The 22491-nt window shown below is 49.3% G+C and overlaps 1 protein-coding gene and 1 long non-coding RNA gene across 2 annotated transcripts in view; one reads left to right on the top strand and one right to left on the bottom strand.

The window, feature by feature from the left end:
• Window positions 1–22491, bottom strand: part of NR6A1 (nuclear receptor subfamily 6 group A member 1) — a 71104-nt gene that overhangs the window by 15945 nt on the left and 32668 nt on the right.
• LOC116796982 lies at window positions 4621–7857 on the top strand. Its single transcript, XR_004360555.1, has 3 exons — window positions 4621–5057; window positions 6104–6304; window positions 7482–7857. It is a non-coding gene; the product is annotated as an uncharacterized LOC116796982 (long non-coding RNA).

Genomic DNA, 22491 nt, shown 5'->3' with positions numbered 1-22491 from the left:
ATGGAGAACCAGAACCCTTCCTGCGCCGTCCCCATCTCCCCGGAGCAAGGCGAGGTGCTGTGAATGGCCCCATCTCCACAGGAACTGCACATGCCTCCCGCAGAAACTGTTCCTTGGGTGCATTTCCAGATTAAAATTTGCCATAGAGCAGCGTCACTCACTGTGAACAAAGGCACAGGCCCCAGGGACCACGGAGGTGTCCCCACTCCCCACAAACTGACGCTCCAACAGAACCGGGAGATGAAAAATGATGGCCTAAACCAAGTCTTAGGGGTTTACATGTTTAAAAAATCCTGCAGGGACCATGGCCAGGCCCACATCATTCCCCTGTGCCCACGGGTTTGCTGCCCCTGACCTTTGCTTGTTTTCACCCTACTTAATGCAATACTTGGTGCAGGCAAAGGGCGGGAGAGCCAGGGCAGAACCACAGCAAACTTCCCAGAAATGGTAAAGGCACAGGCAAATCTGAAGCAGTTTTGCATTGGGGGTGCTCTGAACTCCCTTAACCCTGAAATTTCATTAGAATATCAAAACACATACTAAGGATAGTCATTTTTAAGTGAATAAGCCTGCCTTCCTTCCTGGCTCTGTCACTTCTCATCTCGCTCATTCCTCCAGTTTCAAAAGCTACACAAGACAAGGCAGATTAGGAAACAAAGTATTTGAGATGAAATTTTTTTCAAATACCTTGCACATGTTTTATTTCAGAGGGAGAGCTGAGGAAGCTGCCCCCTGCCCCCTCCCCAATTTTCCTGATGGGTCTTACATTTAACAAACTCATACACGGGATATTCTGGCTTTGTTCTCCCAACCCATTGTAGCAGGGGCCACTAAATCAAACAGTTGCTGCTACGACAAAAGCACTCACAAAAATCTCAACCTCATCTTGAACCCTGAAGATTTTTATGGCTACTCCCTCGCTAGCCCCTCCCCGAAGCCACATTAAAGGATGTATTGTTTTCAGAGGTCATGGTAGGTTTCATACCACATACAATGTAAATTCTCCAAGAATATGATGATGTTACACAAGAGTCACAGAAGATGGAAGAGAAGGAGAAGGAATCTCCCCTTTTCTATATTTAATAAAGCAAACGGTAGAAGCAATACACTTATTTTTCAAAAGACTTGCTTTTCCCCTCAGCAAAATGAACAATCTTGATAATTCTTAAAAGAAAATTGCTATGCATTTCCAAAAGGAAATACCTTCGAATCCTGCTGAAACACACGGCAAAGACACAGAGAGAAAGCACCAGGGCAGATGAATGAGATTGTAAAATACACAGCAAATACATTAAAGTATGGGGACACACCCTCAGCTCCCAAGCAAAGCCCCTGTCACCACTCCCTGTCACTCCTGAGGGCAAACACCCCGAGCAGGTGAAGGGAAGCACCTTCAGTGCTCTGCCGCATTCCAGGAGGGGACCAGGTGCAGCTGCATCCCAGCAGTTCCCCAGGCTGCGAGGGGATCACCCCATCCCTGGAGACCCAGCTTAAAACTCTACAGCAAATCCTTCCCTTGGAAATCAGGCAGCGTGTTGGTGCAGCTGGCTTGTGAGATTCTCCATATCGGTGCTTTAGGATGGAGGAGAAACAAAGACTTTATTTCCCAGAGTGAGGCCAAAAGTGAAGGCACAGTCCCTCACCCAAACCCCAGGACAGACGGTACTGGGATTTGGTCTGGCTGGAAAGCAAGAGGAGGCCAAGCTGCTGCTAGCAAAACATCCCATTTATACAACAGAATGTGATTTACAGCTAAGAAAATCTTTTGTCACTGAAAAAAAGATTACAGGCAACACTCAGTACTGCAATTCATTAATATATTTAATATCTTTTCAACTGTGTACCAGTTAGTTGCTTCTTGATTAACTGACCCTATCACACCCCCCTGCAGCACCCTTTAGCTGGGTTTAAATCTCAAGCTGCTAAATACCAGCTGTTTGGGGAGGGAGGGCAGAGGGGGAGATCTTACACATGTGTTACTTAAATCCCAACAGCATCTCGCTCCCCTCTCGCCTCTGATGATGACTCAAACACAAACAGATGTGTTGGGGTTTCTTTCTCCCCTTATTTTTCCTAACGATTTTTTTCATTGTCAGTTTTTACTTCAAGAAAACCATCCTGTGAAAATCAAGCCCCAGAAGTGGAGGAACTCCCCCCTCGCTGCAGAGCGTTGCATTGTCCAAACAAGCCCACCCCCAAACCAGGCGCCTTTGCTTCAGGGGCCTTTTTTTTTTTTTTTTTTAACTTACAATCGATGAACACAGGGATTAAATTTTCTGTGTGCCAGCCCCTGCTCGGGACAGCAGTGAGCTCGGCACACAGCAGGCTGGGGTGTCCCACTCGTGCTCCCCATCGACCCCGCACACGGGGGTCCCAGCCTCACGCTGGAGGCAGGAGAAGGCACCCGGGTCCTGCCTGGCCAGCCCCGCTCAAAGAGCAGATTGTGCTGCCCCGGATCAGGCCGGCCTTGGCGAGAGATGAATAGAATTAACCCTCTCTGAACTAAAACAAAAACATTTGTGTGCCCAGCTGGGAGAAAGGTTAATTTAAATGGACAAGCCTCCTGCAAAAAAAAAAAAAAAAAAAAAGGGGGGGGGGAGAAAGAAAGAGCCGGCCTGCAACCTCATTCTCTGTACTGTAAAATGATGTTCTTCTCACAGAGAATAGCATTTTAAAAAGCAGTGAGTGAGTACTGGAAAGAGGAGAAACGCTGCACCAGAGGAATGGCCAGTGCATCTCACTCTGCTCTTGCTTTCCAGTAATGAAACCCCAAACTCGCCGTCTTATTCCCTCCTGACTCAGTTTCTGCCCAAGAAAAGTTCAGTCAAAAGAAAACCCTCATAAAAACCCAGAAATCATCAGCTGCTCTTTTTCGGGTCGGTATAAATCAAGAGCGGGCAGCTGATGAAACCCATCACCCTTCCCCGGCCTGGGACCGATCTCCATTTGCATATCAAAACCTCATCTGTGAAATGCAACTTCTCCCGGGCAGGGGAGCCCCGGCCGTGCTCCCTCACCCCGACACCCACCCCCGCGCCCCACGGCGCCCGGCGGGGCTGGGAGCGGCCGGGGGACACGGGGCGCCGCAGGACCCTCACCCCGCTCCATTGTGCGGGATGGGGAGAGGATGGATCCCTCGCTCCAGCCAGTTGTTGCACAAAGAGTTTGGAACAAAAGCCAGCGCAGCAGAACGAGCCCGATGGCCGGGACGGCAGCCGGGGACAGGCACGAGGGTCCGGCCGCGCTGCCCCCGCTCACAGACCCGCTCCCGGCTTACGGTCGCTCTCCCGAGTGATCAACTTTCTCTAATCCAATTTAAGAAAAATACAGCTCCGTGCACGGTCCCTGCCCTCGCTCCGGCGCGGCTGCAAATCCGAATTAACGTCTGAATTAGACCATTAATTTTTTTAATTGATACATTATAAAGCAATAATATGAAGAACTGACTTACCTGCCTAAAACCAATTCTCTTGGCCCTAATGAAGCTGTCTAGATGTGCAACCACGGAGAGTGATGCAGAATTAAGAAAATCTGAGCCTAAACCCATCCCCAGCAGTCCGGGCTGAGGGAGCAGGGCCTGGGCACAACTGGAATAGTGACTTCTCCAACGTGTGCTGCGAAACACACCATGTTCTCTCCTGAAATATTTCATCCTCACTCTGAAGAGGAGCTTTGCCGCTGTTTTCACTCACAGGGGGTAAAAAAAAGCTGCAAATACCGGGGGGCAGCGACGGTCCCGGGAGAGCCGGGCGGGCGCTATCGAGCGCCTCCGTGACCCCGATACTATCAATAATTAACGATACTAAAAAAAGCTCCTCCAGATGGTCGGAGGGATTAGGAAGTTTAAAATATAAACAAAGTAAGCCACAAAACAAACTAATGCCCTCCCCTTTTTTTTTTAATTGCATAATCCCGTTCGCAGCCCGGGGCCGCTCTGCCCGGCCCCGCGCCCCGGGAGCCGGGAAAAAGGCAGGGAAAGGGGAAAGCCCGCACGGCTCCTTCTCCCCCGCGGGTCCGGACGGTCCCGACCCGCACGCCGCGCTCCGAGCCCCGCCGGCCGCGGCGCTGGGACGGGGCGGCCCCGGGCCGGTATCGCCGGGGGGCGGCGGCCCCGGGCCCGCGCAGCCTCCGCGGCACCGCCCGGACAAAGGCCCGGCCCCGCTCACCTTCCATGCAGGTCGAGTCCCGCTTCATCCCCGGCCGGCTCTAGGGCCGCCTCATGGCGGCGGCGGCCGGGCAGCCCCGCTCGGCCATCGCCGCCGCCGCGGGCCGCCCTATGCTAACGACGTGATGTCAGCGCCGCCCCCGCCGCCCCGGCCCGCGGGGGGGCCGGGCCGACACACCGACCGCCGACACACCGACGCCACCCACACCGACCACCGACACACCGACCGACGACCGACTGACTAACTGACTGACTGACAGACTGACCACAGACTGACACACCGACCGACTGACTGACACACCGACCGACTGACTGACAGACTGACTGACTGACAGACAGACTGACCCATAGACTGAGAGACCGACCCACAGACTGACACATTGACTGACGGACTGACAGAGAGACTTACAGACCGACTGACAGACAGACTGACCCACAGACTGACACACCGACCGACTGACACATCGACTGACCGACTGACAGAGAGACCTACAGACCGACTGACAGACAGACCGACCCACAGACTGCCAGACCTGACCGCCTGACAGACCAACTGATCAACCATCTGATGGACAGACTGATCAACAGACCAACTAACACCCGACTGAGCGACAGACCCACTGACCGACAGACCGACTGACCAACCACTGCCCCCGCCACAGGCACAGCCCAGGCAGTAGCCACCAACTGTTGGACACTGGCCATCACCACCAACCACCGGCCACTGACCACCAGCCATCACCACTGGCCATCAGCCACTGGCCACCGCCATAAGCCACCAGCTGTCCCCACTGGCCACCAGTCCCAAACCAGAGTGTGGCCACCACTTTGCATAGTCCTTCCACCAGCTTGCAGGGCAGTCAAAAGAACTGCCCACTGCAGTATGAAACAGGTACCACTGACACACATCCCCCAGCAAAATCAGGGATCCCCAGTGTGAAAATACAGGTTGCCCAGAGAAGCTGTGGCTGCCCCATCCCTGGAAGTGTTCAAGGCCAGGTTGGACAGGGCTTGGAGCAACCTGATCTAGTGGAAGGTGTCCCAGCCCATGGCAGAAGGTAGAATGAGATGGTCTTTAATGTCACTTCCACCCCAAACCGTTCTGGATTCTGTAACTCTATAAAAATTATTTCTTTATACTAATAACAACTCTTGGCTAAAAACTGATGTTTAGTTTTTAATCACAAGTGAAAAGCGAACTTGAGATCGATGGGTTTGACAACTCAGCAGACACAGGTAGCACCAGCCAACAGGCACAGCCACTCTCAGGCCAGTGTGGGCCAGGTAGCACCGTGTTGCTCTTGAGCAAACCCCTTCCCATGCCCATGCCTGGCAGAGCACTCCCAGGGCACAACCAGAGCTGCTGTGAACATGGAGTGGGCTACAGTGCAGTTCACGTGTCCTTAGGGCTGCAGACATGAGGTGCCTGATAAACTGTCCTGGTGCTCAGCTGTGTTTGACCAAGCCCAGACAAATGCTCACCACACTGCAGCATTTAAGGGAATGCCCAAAAGCATTTCTGCTGATGCCCAATCCAACCTGTCCTCCAGATGTCTGGATGTCTCAAAACTGGCTCTCCTCAGAAGCCACAGTCTGCTCTGTTCCTCATCCTGAGGACTGTGGGGTTTAAACGCGCCCTCAGAAATGGCTGACTTAGAATAAACAAGGCACAGAGGCAACAAAAGAGGTCATATTTCACTTCTTCTCGAGCCTGAAATCATATTGCTTTCTGGTGACATCCAGCAATGCAAATAACCTCGTGTGCATGCAGGGCAGAGCTCAGTGGCATCCTCCTGGCAGCCCAGGCACCCTGCTCTGGCTGACACCACCTGGGCAGGGCTCTGGCCACAGAGGTCCCTGCCAACCCCAACCCCAACCTCAACCCTTCCGTGATTCTCTCTACTCATAATCCTGTTTTAACCCAGCATTTCTGCACAGCAGGTGCACTTGCAGGAGCAAGCTGTGGCCAGCCCGCCCTGCACCGGGCCAGACTCTGGTTTGCTGACGCTGTAAATCCGTGCAGTTGCCGTGTGGGTCCGTGACACGCTCCTTGGACTGACCTCTCCTCTTCACCGTGGCAGTTCCCGGGGCCGGGCTGTGCAAGAGCCGGTGCCGCCGCCCTCGCAGCGCATGGCCAAGGTAAGCCAGGCCTGGCTGCACTATTGACACAGCTGTTTGCAATTGTGCTGCTCCCAACGCTCTGCATTCTTCATCCCATGTGAGCCCTCGGCTGGCTCCCGGCACCCCTCGGAGAAGTGTGACCAGAATGCAGAGAGCTTATTTTGTAACGCTGCGGTGTGACGTGGACACAGAGGGCTGAAATAAAGCAACTTAATCTCAGCATAACACAAAGTTGCTCCCACAACTGCTGTTGGGGCTCAAAACAGAGATACACCAAAAAAAACCCCAAACAACCAAAAAACCCCTCCTAATTCTGAAACTGCAATTACAGACAAAACCTGGCTGAGAACAGGGATGATTGCCCTAACAACCCAAATCTTCTAAATTGCTCAAACTTGCATTAAATACGCATCACAGTTTGTCTATAATAAATCCCCAAGGGCAGAAAATAATTGCAGAGATCTGGAACTATTCTTTAAAATCAGAGGCCAAACTGGAAATGGGCAGAGGGCAGGCAAAGAGACAGGGAAGATGAATTCCCTCATCTGACCCAAACAGCCTTGCAGCAAGTCTAGGCAAAGGAAAAGAGAGTGGCTGGTTCTTATTTTGGCCTGAATCAGCCAATTCCCATGCCAGATGGAAAAGGCTGATGCTACTATAACCAACATCTAAAATTTTAGAATGACACCAATTCATAACAGTAAAAGCCAAAACCATTGCCCAAAAATGGGCAAGTGGCACTGCTGCCTGCAAGGGATTCATTGTCCTGATTTAAAGCCATGAGGGATGGGCATGGGAAGCAAGAGGAGGTGCTGCCCCTCTCCCCAGGCATGTGCCATGAGGCTGCCCTTCCAAATAGAAGGAATTCTTAAGACATGTGACGGTCTCAGAAATACAGAGCTAAACTAGAGTCACGAGCCAGAGCCAAAATGGGTTGAACAGTGCCAGGCCAGGCCAGTGCAGGTCTCTCAAGACACTTTCAATACCATCACTTACCACAGCCAATCCCTAAAAGCTTTGATGAAAACCCCAAATTTGGGCAGAGCAGGGCTGGCAGAGCCACGTGGCCCCAGGACAGGGGCAGCCCTTCCTCACTCTTGCTCTCCCACCCACAGCCACAGTTTCATAATTCCCCGGGCTCCAGCGAGGCTTTGCCCATTTTCATGACAATTGGGGCTCTGTTGTGTCCCTGCAGTTTGAGCCATCGGCCCCTTTGTGGCACGAACAAAGTCGGGGCTGTGGATAACAAAACCCAGCACATCTCGGCGCTGAAGGCGACAAACCCCGAGCTGCCCCACACCACCGAGCTGGCCACGGACCAAACTACAACAACGAAGTGGATTTGATTTCAAGCAGCAAATAGATCCTAAGGAAATACTCAACTCCTGGCTTTGTTTTCATTTTATCAACAAATGGTGCCACTGGCAGCACCTCTGCTGTGCGACACCAACGGCCTGAGCCCGTGCGGTTCGGCAGGCGCAGGAACGGCCCCATGCCAGGGAACAAGACCCCTGCACCAGAACCAACCTGGTTTGCAAATGTAGCTGAATAAATTATATAAATTCTGATGAGCACATCTCAGCAGCCTCAGTACTGCGGACGTTACCGCTTCCAGCCACTGCAGTGAGAGGACTGGTTGCAGGTAAACACAGCACATACTTTCCCCCAAAAATCTACTCCCCTCTCCCTATGTATGCAGGTATTTCAGAGAAAATTTAAAAAAAAAAAAAAAAATAAAATTTCTTAGAGAAGCTGTGGAAGGAACTGCATGGAATGATAATAAATATCCACCTGACGTCCTGTGATAATGGTTTAACAACAGATTGGGTAATTCCTCTGCTCCCCAGCATTAAACACACCAGGAGCGTGGAGTTAATAATTCTGCTGAAGGTGGTCACTTGGTGCACATAAAATTAAGCAATTTCCTCCTTCTTACTAGTTTGATAGGTCATTGTGTAAATAGAATCCTCTTATCAGTTTCCAGAGTTATCTGGTTTTTTATATTTTTATTTGCCTGGCTACCGAATTTGCCGTCCCAGTCTATTGAGCGCTTGCAAGAAGCGTTTCATTGCACCTCCCTTGGTGGGTGACAAACAGCAGAGAGCAGCTCTGTGTAACAGAGGAAAAGGCAGGGGGAGGTTAAGGGCTCCTCAGAGAGGTCGCCTTCAGAGGAAAAAAGGAAAACAAATGGGATTGTAGGCATGGGAAGTATATGGTTTTACTGCCTTAGCAGGAAAGTACAAGAAAGGAGAATTGCAAAGGGAGAAGCTTTACATTTCTATGAGCAGGCAATTGAACTCCATTCCCTTCCTATGGGATGACTCCATCCATTCTGGGAGCACATCTCCTGTAACTCCCAGTAACCAAATCAGATCATTCTGGAAAACATGGGGAAGTCCTTGGGCTGGGTCCCCACTGCAAATGTCAGCCCTGCAGTTGCATTATACTTTGAAGATAAACTTCCAGAGATCTACCCAGACAGGACCTTCCAGCCTTTGCCTGAATTTGAGCAGGAAGAGGATGATGGTGAAATAACTGAGGACTCTGATGAAGATTTTATACAACCACGTAAAAATACCTAAAATCAGATGAGAGACCAGTGCATAGAAAGTAATCTGATGATATGGACCTGAAATTTATTGTAAAAACTGTTATTTAAATGTTCCTGGAATATTATTATCAGAACCAAGCGCTGCATAGCTGGGGCAACAGTGGGCCCAGGGCAGGATCCGACCCTCACACCCCCATCCTGTCCTCCTGTGGTCAGTTCTTTCTCCCACAGGCTGATATGCAGGCACAGAACCCATCAAGCAAACACTGGGTGCAGCAGCAGGGCTTTGTCCCAGCGTATCCCACCCACAGAACCAGTGCACCCATCAACCAGCGTGGGCACAAATGAGCCAAAAGCTTTTCTTCCCAAACCTGGGCAGAAAATTATGTTTAGCAGGATGCAGGAAATGAGGAGAGACCCGTAGGGCAGGAGGCAGAGAGTATCTCCTGGGTTCGAAAGGCGGAAAAAGTTTTGTGCATTAAAGTGATAAACTGAAAAGCCAAAAGATGATTTTACGTCTGACTTAGACAAACTGGATTCACACAGCTACAGCAGCCTGCTGCAGTTGCTGATGTTTTTAATAATATCAACAACAGACCAACTTTGTTATTATAAGTGTAATTATTATAGTTCTCAGCACTATTTACAAATCACGGTTTGATGCTGAGTAGCAATTTTTTGTATACCCAGGGAAAACAAACAAACAAACAAACAAACAGTGAGGATGTTTCCTCAAATTTCAGGTCAGATGGCAAAACAAAGAGGAAAAAACCTTCAGAACTACAGATGCAGATCCTGTGCCTGCACCAACACATTGCTGTGACCACAGAGGCTCAGGAGCTGCTTTGAATCATTAGGAGCTGGGGCACGTCCTGTTTGGGAACAACCTGGCTGCTCCGTGCCTCTCATACACCGTGTGTGGAATGCAGAGGTGGCACCTCGTTACTCTGTGGAGAGACGTGGGGGACACGTGGGATGGGCATCCTTGGTGTGGCAGGGCTGTCACCAGGCACAGAGAAACGCCTGGATTCTATGGAAAGGGAGAAAACATCGACAGATCCTCACCCTTGGGCTTCACAGCAGGTTTAACACGTGTGCTGTGCTGAAGGGCTCCTGTGGGCTCGCGGGAGATGGGCCCCCAGCCCCGACCCCCGGGCAGCGGCTAGCCTCCCCGCCCCCGCTGCAGCAGCGCTGGCACAGCTGTGGAACCCGCTGCCCTTCCCCGGGTGATGGTGCCGCGGCAGGGCCAGCGCTGCCCCCGCAGGCCGGACAGGCCGGACAGGAGCTGGACAGGAGCTGGACAGGAGCTGGACAGCGCTGGACAGGAGAGGCAGCATCCGACCGGCGGACATGGCCGGGCCGGACCCCGGAGCGCCGCCACCACAAGCGCGGACCCGCGGAACGGGCTGAGCTGGAAGGGACCCACGAGGATCACCGAGTGCGAGAGGGACCCACGAGGATCACCGAGTGCGAGCCTTGGCCCTGCACGGACACCCCGAGAGTCCCCCCGGACTGGGCACACCGCGGATCGGGCTCTGCCAAGGGCCGCCGGCAGAGCCGAGCACAGTCCATAAGAACCCGCATTTCAGCACCAGCTCTTGCTGTCCCCGCACCAGCTCCGGCCTCAGCTTTGGGGAGAGAGCCCTCCTGGCCCCAGCACTGCCCCGAACAGCTCTGCAGCATCCTCACCTCCGGGGTGCCACAGGGGACCGAGACACAAATGGGTCTTGCTCATGGGCTGGCACCTTGGTTTCATTTTTACTGCAATTAGCTCTCCTGTCATTAGGAGTAGGTATTTAGACTTTGAGTATTCCATTTAACTTGTCAAAGTTTGTAACACTCTTTTTTTTTTTAACAAGAAAAGGAAGAGCTAATCAAAAATGTCCTTCCAGAATTTACAAACATGGGAATAAAATTATGGAGGAACCATCTGGTATACCCTGACGATACCCCCAGACTTCCCCTTTGTTCCCAGGTAGCTGGCCAAGAATACAGCATATTGCACTCAAAAAACCCCCCATCAGCCCAACTCTCAGCTTCTGTAAGAACCCCTGCCAACACCTCAGCTTGGAGACTGACTGATTTACCACCTAAAACATATCTCACTGTAACCCCCTATAAACCACAATTACTTCTTGAGATGTTGTCAAGTTGAAATAAAATTGTGAAATGTCAAAATCTACAGAAAATATATTTGTTAGAATGGCAAGGGCAACTGAGGGAAGAGAAAGTGGCATGGGACAACAGGGCAGGAGAAATCCCATACTCAACAAATCCTTATGCAAATTCAGCTTCCTTTCTAGAGGGCCTCAAAGCAGAAAGGAAAGGCAACCAGCACAGCAAGGTGGCCCAGTGACACACCTGGCCCTGTTTTAGGGGGATGAGGGTCCATGATTTGTCATCCCCTTTCACTGTCCAGCCACAATGTGAAAGGCCCAGCTCAAAGCTGCAGTGGTGGCTCCTCAAGAAAAATGCTTTCATAGTTTTGTTTCTGCTGTTGCAGATGTGAGGGAAATGTTGCCATGAGCTACACAGGTTGTCCTGGCTGCAAAGTCGATTCCACACAGGTCATGTGATTTCAGCACAACACGGCACAGGAGGACAGTGCTCGGGAAGTTAAATCTTTGTATTCAGTCCAGTCCTTTGAGGAGCCTGGAAATCTGGGCACTTCTGCTCTGCTCCCCCCTCCTACTAATATTGCTCCTACTTCTGAACGGGGCAAGGGCTGAATCCTGAAAAAATACCTTTTTCCTCCCTATATTCCTTCTGCTAAACCTGATCCTCATCCTTTTCTTCTGATAAACTAGATAATTCACACATCACCTCTACCAGCTGCTCCTAGGCCCAGATACCACCCACCCCAGACAGCACGAGGTCCCAAATTAAGATGTACGTGACTCAAAGAAGAGCCAATTTTATTAGACTAACACCAGAGGAAAAAAATCTTCCATCTTCCTGTCGTTTATGAAGCCTCACAGGACAAAGTATTCCCATGCCTGCTCCTGACAGGGAGCGAGCCTGCCCCAGTGCTGCTTTGGGTGTAAAGGCTGAATCCAACATGCAGTATTTAAGACAATTAGGTTTTCAAAGAAACTACACTAAACATTTCTTTCATGTGTAATCAAATTATGTTAAAGCAAACCTCATAATTTAAACCATTCCATTGGTCAGCTCCTATTTGTTTTCCCTGCACCCTCATTTTTGCTCCAGATCTGTCACATTACATTAACACCTTTCCTACTCACTGCCTACAGAAATAACAGCCTTCGACATGCCTGCACAATCCATTTGTCCTGCTCTAATTACTTTTTGACATAGCCTCTTCTGCTGTTATCTTGCCTTTTCTGACCTCTGTCTGTATTAAAGCCATTTAAAACAATCTTCAAACTCGGTATCTATTGTGATGTGTCTTATATGATACTGCTGGAGCATCAGTCAGCAACATTTTGTAAATCAAATATTTAAATCTGTGGTAATAAGATAATGTACTTGAGCTGGAAAGCTACTGCATGGTGGTAACAGCTACAACTGGCTGCTCACAACACAAGCCCCCAGGACTGCAGCACATTTTCAGGATGGAATTCCTGTAGTCATAAAACTGTTCTACATAGGGAAGCTGCTCAAAGATAAACAGGGTCTTCTGTGTACTAAGGAATTTCCTTTAATTTCACAAATGGGGTGGAAAGCAGGAGAAACTGAGAAAAGTGGTCATCCTGCACAAACAAACCCAAACAACCTCCAGACAAATTGAGCAGACAGGAAGAGGAGCAGGCAGGGTGCACCAACAATGCAGCCCATGACAAATCACACTCTTCTCCAAACCCAGAGAAGAAACCATGAATCTCTAATCCCAATATCCCTCTGGGTTTTCATCAAGCCCATTCAAAAACTGTGCCCTCATTTTCTTTTGTGGTGATTCACAGAAGATGAACCTCTAATTACCAGCTACTTCCCTGGCTGAAGCAGCAGAGGATCTGCTCTGTGCCAAGTGTCTGCTTCGGAGTCAAGAACTTATTCCACATGGTGGAACTAATTTTTTGGATATCAAGTTGATCCCAATGTACACACGTCTCACTATACAGTCTAACTACATCTTCACATGCTATTTTCCACATGATCCAGCCTCATGCTAACTTAATTGGTAGCTAGTCAATATTTTACTCACATTAGAAGAGACTTCTCAAACCTACATTTGCTCTGGTTCATTTACAGGGTAATTATCCAGTTCACACCAAGTCTGGTCTTCTAGATCCAGCCAGTGCAGACACAGGCACAGCTCTGCTGGGAAAGCACAGCTCTATACTTTGTCTTCCAGATGACAGCACTATAAAACCAACGGGGGACAAAACCAGAGTCAATTAAAATACATTAAATGCAATGCAACAATTCTATGATTTGTCATAGAGATTTTATTTCTTTGAATTCCTCTAACTGTGTCCTCAGGACATTAAATCCCATGAATGCTGTGTAAAGCTCTTCTCACAACACTTTCCTATGCTCATTTTTATTTTCCCCTTTTTCTTTCCTGTCAGCAGCCCTGACCACAAACCTCGGCCTCATTAAGGCATCTCAACAGAGAAGGGACTCGTGGATCCAGGACCAGAGCAGTCTGCTGGAAAAGCAGGAGTGTGAGATGCTGCTGTGCTGGAGCACAGCTGATGGAATGGCTTTTCAGCAATACTGACCTTGCAGGACATCTAGTAGCAGGAGTGGGTCATGCTGAAACATTGATTACTGAAACAGTGAGTATACAGGGGACCAAAACCAACAGACACCAGACCTGGAACCGAGGCCATAGAGATTTCCAAATTTTGTGCCTCATAAGTGAAGAGGCTCCAAGCTCCTCTGTACAGTGGCATGGAACAGCATCTCCAGAGCAGCCACAAGGACTTAATTCCTTGTGCAGGAACCTCGTGCTAGGAGGACACCCACATTAGGACTGTGATTAGTTCTTAACAGATGCCTCTAAATTGCCTGCTGGAGGAAGCCACCTTTCCCCGTGACTGATGCTGGCCCCCGAATTAGGGGGGTTGATTTCCCCTCATTAAGCCTGTCCTGAGCTGCTCTCTGTGGGAACAACCGGCCTCACCACGGCTCCCACCGCAGCTCCAGAGAAACACTGGAACCCCATGGAACCCCCGCCACCGCCCTGGCTTTCCTGGCTTTGGGAATGTGAGGATGGCAGATCAGCTGACCTAAACGAGCTCTCCCCGTTCCTCTCAGAGTGCTCTGTGTGTGCTGGACAGACAGACAGACAGACAGAGCTCCCCTCCCGGCTCTCCTGGCCTCGCTGGCTGCCGACCATTTCCATAAATCCTCCCACAATGCAGCGCAGCGGGTTTAGCCGGAGGGATCCTCCGCAGCACGGGGTGCTGTGAGAAATGTGAGATGGTTTTAGAGGAAACATGGAAGATTCAGATTTGAAATTAAAATGATCTGCCCCAACAACAGCGCCTGGATTTCTACATTAAATTTTTGACATTCCAATGGTATGATATGTTCGTGTTGCTCACCCAGGATAATCCCACACGATTTTTAGAAGTTAAAAATTAAAATCTGCAGTAGAGTTTTTATCATATATCTTGGAAACAAGGCAAATAGAAAACTCCCAGTGCTCACCACCAGGCATCTTATCAGCAGAAACTACAGGGCTCTTTGTGCTGTGTTGTGATGACTTTGCAGCACACGTACTCCTGAAAACAGCCCTCGCTACTCACAGGAGACACCCTCGATGCTCAGATCCACAGATCTCACGGTGAGGTGCCACACCGGGTGTCAGAACAGCCTAAATCACATCCAGCAAGTTCCTATCCCAAATTTAGCAAACTGTGCTCACAAACTGTGCCCAAACTACGTCTACAGCAGCAATTGTAAGATGTTAGGTAAGGGCCACACCGGGATTACATACAGTCAATATTTGGTTAAATCACTTTGGAATTACACTTATAAGTTCCGGAGATACAAATGTCACTTAACAAAACAGAACATAAATACCCACAGGGCAGTAACCCTCTTCTTTGAAGCAAAAGAGACATCCAGCTTTTCCTGTGTGAGTCTTGCCGAAGCCTAATTACATTATCGCTTGTTATTTGTAACAAAATATAAACATTTCCCTCATGCCCCCAGACCACAATCACAGAGGAACCCCTGCAACCCCACGTCAGTATATACTGTCATGTAGGATATAAAGCACTCTGACCTAGTCTCATCCACCCATTAAATTGCTCCAAAGTTTTCCTTGCACGTATTCTCTGCAAGTCCAGGGAGAAGCTGCTTTCTGCACTGGCAATACAGCGAGCAGGGTGACAGTCTAACATGGTGTCCTGCTGAGATCCAAGAATAGCAATGCCTTAAAAGGCAGCGATGTTGAGATCACAAGGAAAAGAGAATTAGGGCACAGCTGTGGAGTTCTGTAGGCTAAAACATAGACTCAATATGTCAGAGAAAATTAAATCACAGAGCTACATGTAATTTCTAGTCTCATTTGGAACTTTGCTGTAGCTGTGCAGAATTTGTGCTCGGGTCATACATGTGAGTCGCTGTGTTTCTGCACACAGGAATAAAACATGAAGTTAATTTAAAAAGAGAAAACAAAGGAGTTATATGCAGCAGTAACAGAAACATCTATGTTTGGAAGGATGTGTACGTGCTACTGCAGCTCACCTACAGTTCCATGGGCAGCTCTGGAGGACAGACAGCAAAGCCCCAGCCCCACCTGTGACACCAGCAGAGCTCACAGCCTCACCTGCACACAAAACAAAGACAAACTGACCCAACACACACAACAGATCTGAAAAACGCCTGCTTTCCTGTGGTTCTCAGACAAGGGAAAGGGACCCTTCCTCAAAAATGAAGATACCAAACCTGATAACAAACTTTTGCATAGGCCTTCCCCTCGAAGAAGTGGTTATATTTTACAGAATGGTATCTATATATAAATTTTCCAGTATTTCTTATCCTTGAAGCCCAGTACCAGCTTCTCTTCTGAAAGCATTCAATATCCACACAATGCAGTCCATTATCCTCTGCCAATATCTACTATTGCAATCTGAGTCCAACTAATGAATTTTTTGGGATAACAGGGTTTGTGCCTTGAGCTGGGAGGTTGGTGCCTTATATCCAGTGTCTTCTCCCCAGCTCCAGACAAACCTCTGAAAGCCACTGTGGCAGAGACCAGCACAGCTGTTAGATGGTAAGAACTGTGGATTCCTTGGGAGTCCCTGGATAAACAGCTGGCCTTTGGGCAGAGCAGGGCTGGACCCAGGGAGCAGCTGAGCAGTGCCTCACCTGCATGAGTCCAGGCTTTACCAGAGCAGCAGACTGAAATTACCTCTTTAAAAGGCTCTAGAGGCCAGGGACAGATAAGAGAGAAGATGGAGGAGATAAAAGAAGCTGCTAACAAGGGAGCAAGAGACTGATTGGAGTGAGGCTTAGATGGCCTCACTAAATCATTTAGGCTTTCCTAAATCACTGGTACTTGAGCACTGTGGTGGTACAGAACAGTAAGAAAGCAGAGGTAGGAAGCTGCAGTAATTACCTGTGTTCAGCTAAGTGTGTTTCCTGTGAAGCTCACAGAGCATGGCTGATCTGTTGGTATCAGCCATCCTTTGTCCCTAAGGAGGTGAATTATACCTCTGATTTGTATATGAAAGTTCAATAACGCTTAATGGTTATGCTTGACTGCAGACAGAGCTGTGGACTAACATCTCCAGGACTCAATTCCTATGAAGGGGTAACACATGGAGAGATTTCACAAAGTGAGAGTGTTCAGCAGCCCACAGCCAGGGAGAAGTGAAAACAAGCCAGGGAGGGATGTGCAGGGGTGGCACAGGGAGTGTCTGGCAGGGGGACCGGGCTCAGCAGGATGGGACCTGTTGACCCCTCCACCTCGTCTAGCAGGTGGCATCCCTGCCCGTGGCAATGGGCTTGGAATTAGATGATCTTTAAGGTCCCTTCCAACCCAAGCTGTTCTATGATTCTATGACCCACCTCCTACTGCTGGAGTTCCAGAGCAGTGTGCACATGGCACTGCTCCAGAGGAGGACGAATGCACCGTGATAGCCATCACATGGGGAAGGAGATAAGCCAGGAGTGCAGGAGATGAGCAGAAGGGGTGTGTGAATTCAGTCTGCAGCGATGGAGGAGAGGAGCTCTTCTGGAAACTGCCAATACCGGGAAGGGTTAACAGGGCAGTCCCCGAGGACGGGCGCTGCACGCAGGGGCACACGTGCACTCCACGATTTAATTAACAGAGAAAACGCCAAACGTTGGAGACGAATTGCTTTTCCCGAGCAGGACTATGTATTACCTACTTTAAGCACAGCCCGGTTCATGCATATGCAATGTTCTCCACAAACACCGCACGTGGTGCGGGAAACAATCCCGTAAATGAGGATGCGAAAGGAGGTCACTAATTCTCTCGGAATATCTTCGGGATGCAGGCGCGGCGGCCCCGCACGCGATCCGTGCCCACCGCGGGTCCCGGCGCTGCCCGCCCGGCTGTGCCAGCGCCGCCCGCCCTGACCCACTTTCCCGCAGCATTTCTGCATAGCGACAGAGGTCCGAGCAGGACAAGTGTCACCTCCCAGCCCACGGGATTCTCCGTTCCCTACTGCTTCCACTGCAAGGATGTGCCCAGCATTACACGCAGGCACACACGAGCGCTCGGCACTGCACATAAATGTAAGTAAACACAGAAGTGCCAGGAAGAGAAGGAATTACAACAACAAAATCCCGTTCTTGTTAGCAGAATATTCCTCTGAAGTAGGCACAGGGCTATGACAGCGGCTACACGAATATCCATCTCGTGGATCCTCCCAGGAAGAAGCCTGGCAGTTCCACTCTGGCCAAAGCTCTTTTAAAGAGACTTTGCTCATTTCTGGCTGGTCTGAGCATTCCTGTTGCCCCAAACCAATCCTGCCCTTTCCCTTCCACCAAAAGGGATCCTAATGTACTGAGCCACCCAGAAAATTACAATTCCTTCATTGCCCCCAGCCAAAGCTCTGACACTGTGAGGAAATGCATTTTCCCATCCCAAGCCCCTCACACCTCTCGTACTGTCCTATTTCCTACTCTCTCAGTCCCTATGGAATTACAGTGTATTGACTGCAGATGCACTGGCAGTTCTGATGTCATCTCAAGGCTTTTTCTTTTTTATTTTTTTTTCTAGGTGAAGCATCTTTATTTCCTCTGTTCTGAAATTTTGTGCTGAAACTATAACAAGCCAAAAATCTCTTCAATGGGAAATTTCACAAGCAGAGGATTATGACTTCAGCTCCAGAATAAGCAGCAGGAGCAGATGGAACTCTTCAGAAACAATGATTCCATTTTCATGCAAATTTCCTTAGTAGTTAAAAAAAGACGAGGAAGAAAAAAACCACCAAGATATCAGAATGGTTTCTAAATGGAAGGTTTTTGAATGATGCTAAAAGCAAAGGGCTGGTAGCTCTCCACAATCCCAAGCATTTTAGCAGCAGCCAGTGGAAAAAAAAAAACCATGACAAACTAAACCCAGACTCCATCCCCTCTCAGAGTCAGGATAAGGGAAAGGGAAAATGGAGTGAGAGTGTATTTTAGTTTTTATGATTTTCAACATCCCCGGTTTTGTGCTAATGCACACTTCAGAGCTAATTCTTATGCTCTTTAGGAGCACAGGCTTCATTCATGAAGCAGCATGACAAAAATTCTTTATCCACTTGATGACTACAGAAGGTGACAGCACCGAGGCGCAGCAGCCACGGGGACCCTGTCGGAGTGCTAACCTGCAGCGCTGCTCCTCGAGCACAGCGCTCCCCTGATTGCAGCAGCACACACATGCATTTTTCATAGCCCAAATGTGGAAACCCAGCCAAGTCTTTTGTTATTAATACTGGCAGCATACCCTAAACAACAAATAATGCACAGAGTTAGCAGCCCCCATTTCTGGCTCTTCTACTGACTTCTTACTCAGTTTTGGTCTTGTGCCTTCCTTTTGCCCTTGTGTTTACTCCTCAAGTGAGACAATTCAAGCTATTCCCTCGCTCCCAGAGTGGTGAGGACAACAGGCTTTGCACACCACAGAGTGGGACTGCCTCTGTGCCACACCACAGAACCAGCCACTGTCCTGCTGTGCACACAGAGCACACATTCATGGTAGGAACTGGAACTCTTCGGAAGGCCCAGGGAATTCTACTTTTACAGGCTGCTCCTTTAAACTGAGGTTTTAAAGCCAAGAGGGAACGACGTGCACAGAGGAGCGGGGATGCAACCTGCTGCTGTTTGTCCCTGCCTCCCCTGCACGCTGAGCGGGGCAATGCTGCAGCCAGGTCTCTCTCCCAGCACAGAGCTGCTGCCACTGGGCAGCTCTGGCCCCAGCGACGGTTCCTTTGGATCACCCTCTGCAAATCCAACTCTCCTTCCTGGCACAGTCTTTCCCTGCTGCTGCTCCTGATGTTTTGCAATGAGGTTTCATAATTGCCTATCAATTCTATCAAACAATTCTATCAAACAATTTCTATCTCGCTTGGTTTCACATTGATTTTTAAATTAGTTTTATCCTGCCTTTTCCATGCAAAAGTAATATTAAGTTGGTTTCAAATAAGGCTACAAAGACTGTTAGAGGCTTCTGAGCCATGTGTTCAATACCAAGAATACTTCTGTTTAATCCCATTCTACCTACACTTATCCCTTTCATCATGTTGCTGGCCAAATCTTTTCACTTTGAATTTGCTCTCAAACTGAATCTCCTTCCTTCCTCATCTAGTTAGATGGATTTAAGCAATGACAGCTACTGAAAGGACAGAGCACAGACAAAATAACCTCAAAAATGGGCTCAACAAGCTCTTCCTGCTTACTTCTGAGCAGAAGGATGTAAAGAAACAATTTCCTCGGTTAATCCTTCTTTGACCCAATTAACTTTTCCAAACTATTTTCTTAAATAATTTGTTTTACAGTCTTGCCTGAATAAACTCAGCAATAGACATGTCTCAGTTGCCAAGGAAAGGAAGAGAACAGCAGTGGGGAGGGATAAGAAGATAATTTAGCTGGTCCAACCAGTGCAGTGCCACATGTTAGGGTGGTGGAAGAGGGGAGGTTCAGATTAACACTCTGGATTTCTCTTTATTTCTCAATAAAGATGACATAGGGGGAGAAAAAGACAAATATCCTATCCTTTAACCCCCCACAACTTCATGTGCTGAGCTTTGAGGTATGAAGAGAAACGAGACCCATCTGCCCCAGGTCTCGCCTGTCTGGGTCAGCACACTGAATCTGAGCAAACTCACTGGAAGGTTCTTCTTTCCTCCTCCCCCTGACTGCAGGATGGGAACTGCCAGAAAGACTCAAGAATAATTGGGAGAAGCACAAGGGAGCACCAGCATTCCTCTCCTTAGCTGCCTCAACAGACCTCCATTGCTTTTCCCTTTTGACTGGGTAAATTTTATGCAGCAAAATCTAACACCAAGCTGGTGACAGCACTGTAAAAATGTCCGAAGGGCTGAAAAACTGGGTCGACCCCCACCTCCTGCCCCAGCCCCATCACCACTGACAGGGTCCTGCAGGGCCCAGCTCTGGCTTGCAGGAGCAGCCGTGCACAATGGCCGCAGTGCCCTTGCCCGGGGACTTGTTCTCCACGGCTGCTCCAGCTCTTCACTTCCCAATAGAAATGATGTTTGCCACAGACTTGGTGAAACACGGTTCTAATTTAGTAATTGCAGTGTACATCCAACTGAACAGGACCCGGTGTTTGGAGAATGAGAGCAATAGAATGAGGATGAGCCTCAAAACACTCAAGCGACTCAGCCATTTGAAGATCACCTCTGATGTGGGGACAGAAAGAGGCACCTGGAGACTGGCATGTGGTTGTGTTTATACACTGTGCCAAAACACTGTTCCCTTCTCTAGACCCTAACATTTCATACTGAGGACTTTTATATTATTTCTGCAAATATTAAAATGGGATCCGCAGCCATTCAAATGCCTTGTAAAGCCATATCACCCTCAAACACCCTCTTAAGGTTTCATCTTTATCTTCATAAACAGGATCAGAGATGATGTGTGTTTTTGAGTCAGAAGTACATTCATAACCCAGCAAGCACCAGAACATGTATTTTAACAGCAGCATCAACTACGTTTCAGCAGAATCACTAAAATCCCCAAGTGACTTGAGAAGTGAAAGATAATCTTTGAAAGAGGAGGCAGAGGAAGCTGTCTGGGAACTGGAAAAGTTACCAGACTGGTGATTATGGGTAGAATGGACAGCAGATATGAGTATCTCCTTCACACTCATGACAAGGAGGTGGGAACCTCTTCATCCCCATCAATAGCAGCTGCATGGCACTGATATGAGCCTGGGTCACTATTAAAGCAGCATGTCAAGCTTTTTTTTTTTCTTTTTCTTTCCAAACTGCTTCCTTTTGGACGAGCTCCATGTAACTGTCATTTGCTTTCTCATTTCATTTTCATTTTCCATCTATGCATTCATCCAGCCCTTGAGGGGGAATTTTACAGAAATCCCTGTCAAGAATGCCCACAAGGGCCTTCTGACCCACCCCCTCACTGCTCTGCATCCCTGCCAGTGACATCATGGCATGTACAAAATACTCAACAAACTCAAGTTCAGTTTGACCAGCAAAAGGGCAGGAACCACTGGGACACTTTCCCTTCCTCCGTCACCTGTGGCTGCCCCAGTGTGTGTGCACTGTCCCAGGGCACTGGGGCTGCTGGGCCACCAAAGCAGAGGAACCCAGAACCACCAGTAAGAGCTACTGAAAGCATTAACAACAGCAAACACATGTAGTGCTAAAAAGAACCTGCCCTATACTGCAGGACTGTAGGTTGGGAGGGACCTCAGGAGCCACCCAGTCCAACCTCCCCTCCAAGGAGGGTGTCCAGTGCTTTGGCCTCCCCGTGTCAAAATGTTCTCAGAGAAGAAAGAAAGGTCAGTGACTGAAAATGAGAGAAAGGTGACTAAGAAACCTGGAAGAGATTGAGGTGAGAAAACAGAACATGGACATTACTTCTCCACACTTCTCAGCCTCGGGTTCCCTCTGAAAACATTTGACAAAAGCAAAGTTAGTGTACCTCTGTGTGATTCTGGACACATCCCAGTGTCTTGTTTCACTGTTCCAGCATCGTTAGAGGATACAAACAAGTTCGTGGGAGCAGCTTTGAGCTTTGTCAGTCTCAAACCACCGAAACTAGCAAGGTAGTGGAGTTCATTCATCCTCAGGTGGCCTCATTGAGAACGTGCTTAAAGGCGTTTTATTTCTGTCCTGCCAAACAAACGGCAATGTCCTTCTTGCTGTGCTAGAAAGTGGAAGAAAACAAAACCGTGTGGAAAATCCCCTCGATGTTACGTGTGGTTCAGGGCAGCTTTGCCCATGGTTTGGGGGGGTCCGTCCAGCCGCTCCAGAGGGGACACCCGCGGGGTTTTCCAGCACCCCCGCGTTCCTCGAAGGCGCTAGAGCCGCTCTGTGACACATCTTAGAGTCTTTAAGTGCGACCACGAAGCGGCCTCGCGCCGTTGCCCGGCTTTGCCCGTAACCCAATTTCCTGGTGGCCGGAAACGCCCGGGCATAACCCGGCCGGGGCTCGGGAGCCGGCGGAACCAGGCCCCGCCGCCGCCCGCCGGGCGGCTGACAGCCCCGCGGCGGGTGCCGCCGGGCGGGGCCGGGGC

The sequence above is a fragment of the Chiroxiphia lanceolata genome, chromosome 21 (assembly GCF_009829145.1).
Source record: "Chiroxiphia lanceolata isolate bChiLan1 chromosome 21, bChiLan1.pri, whole genome shotgun sequence".
NCBI classification, from domain to species: domain Eukaryota; kingdom Metazoa; phylum Chordata; class Aves; order Passeriformes; family Pipridae; genus Chiroxiphia; species Chiroxiphia lanceolata.
This window is presented reverse-complemented; position numbering and strand designations above follow the sequence as displayed.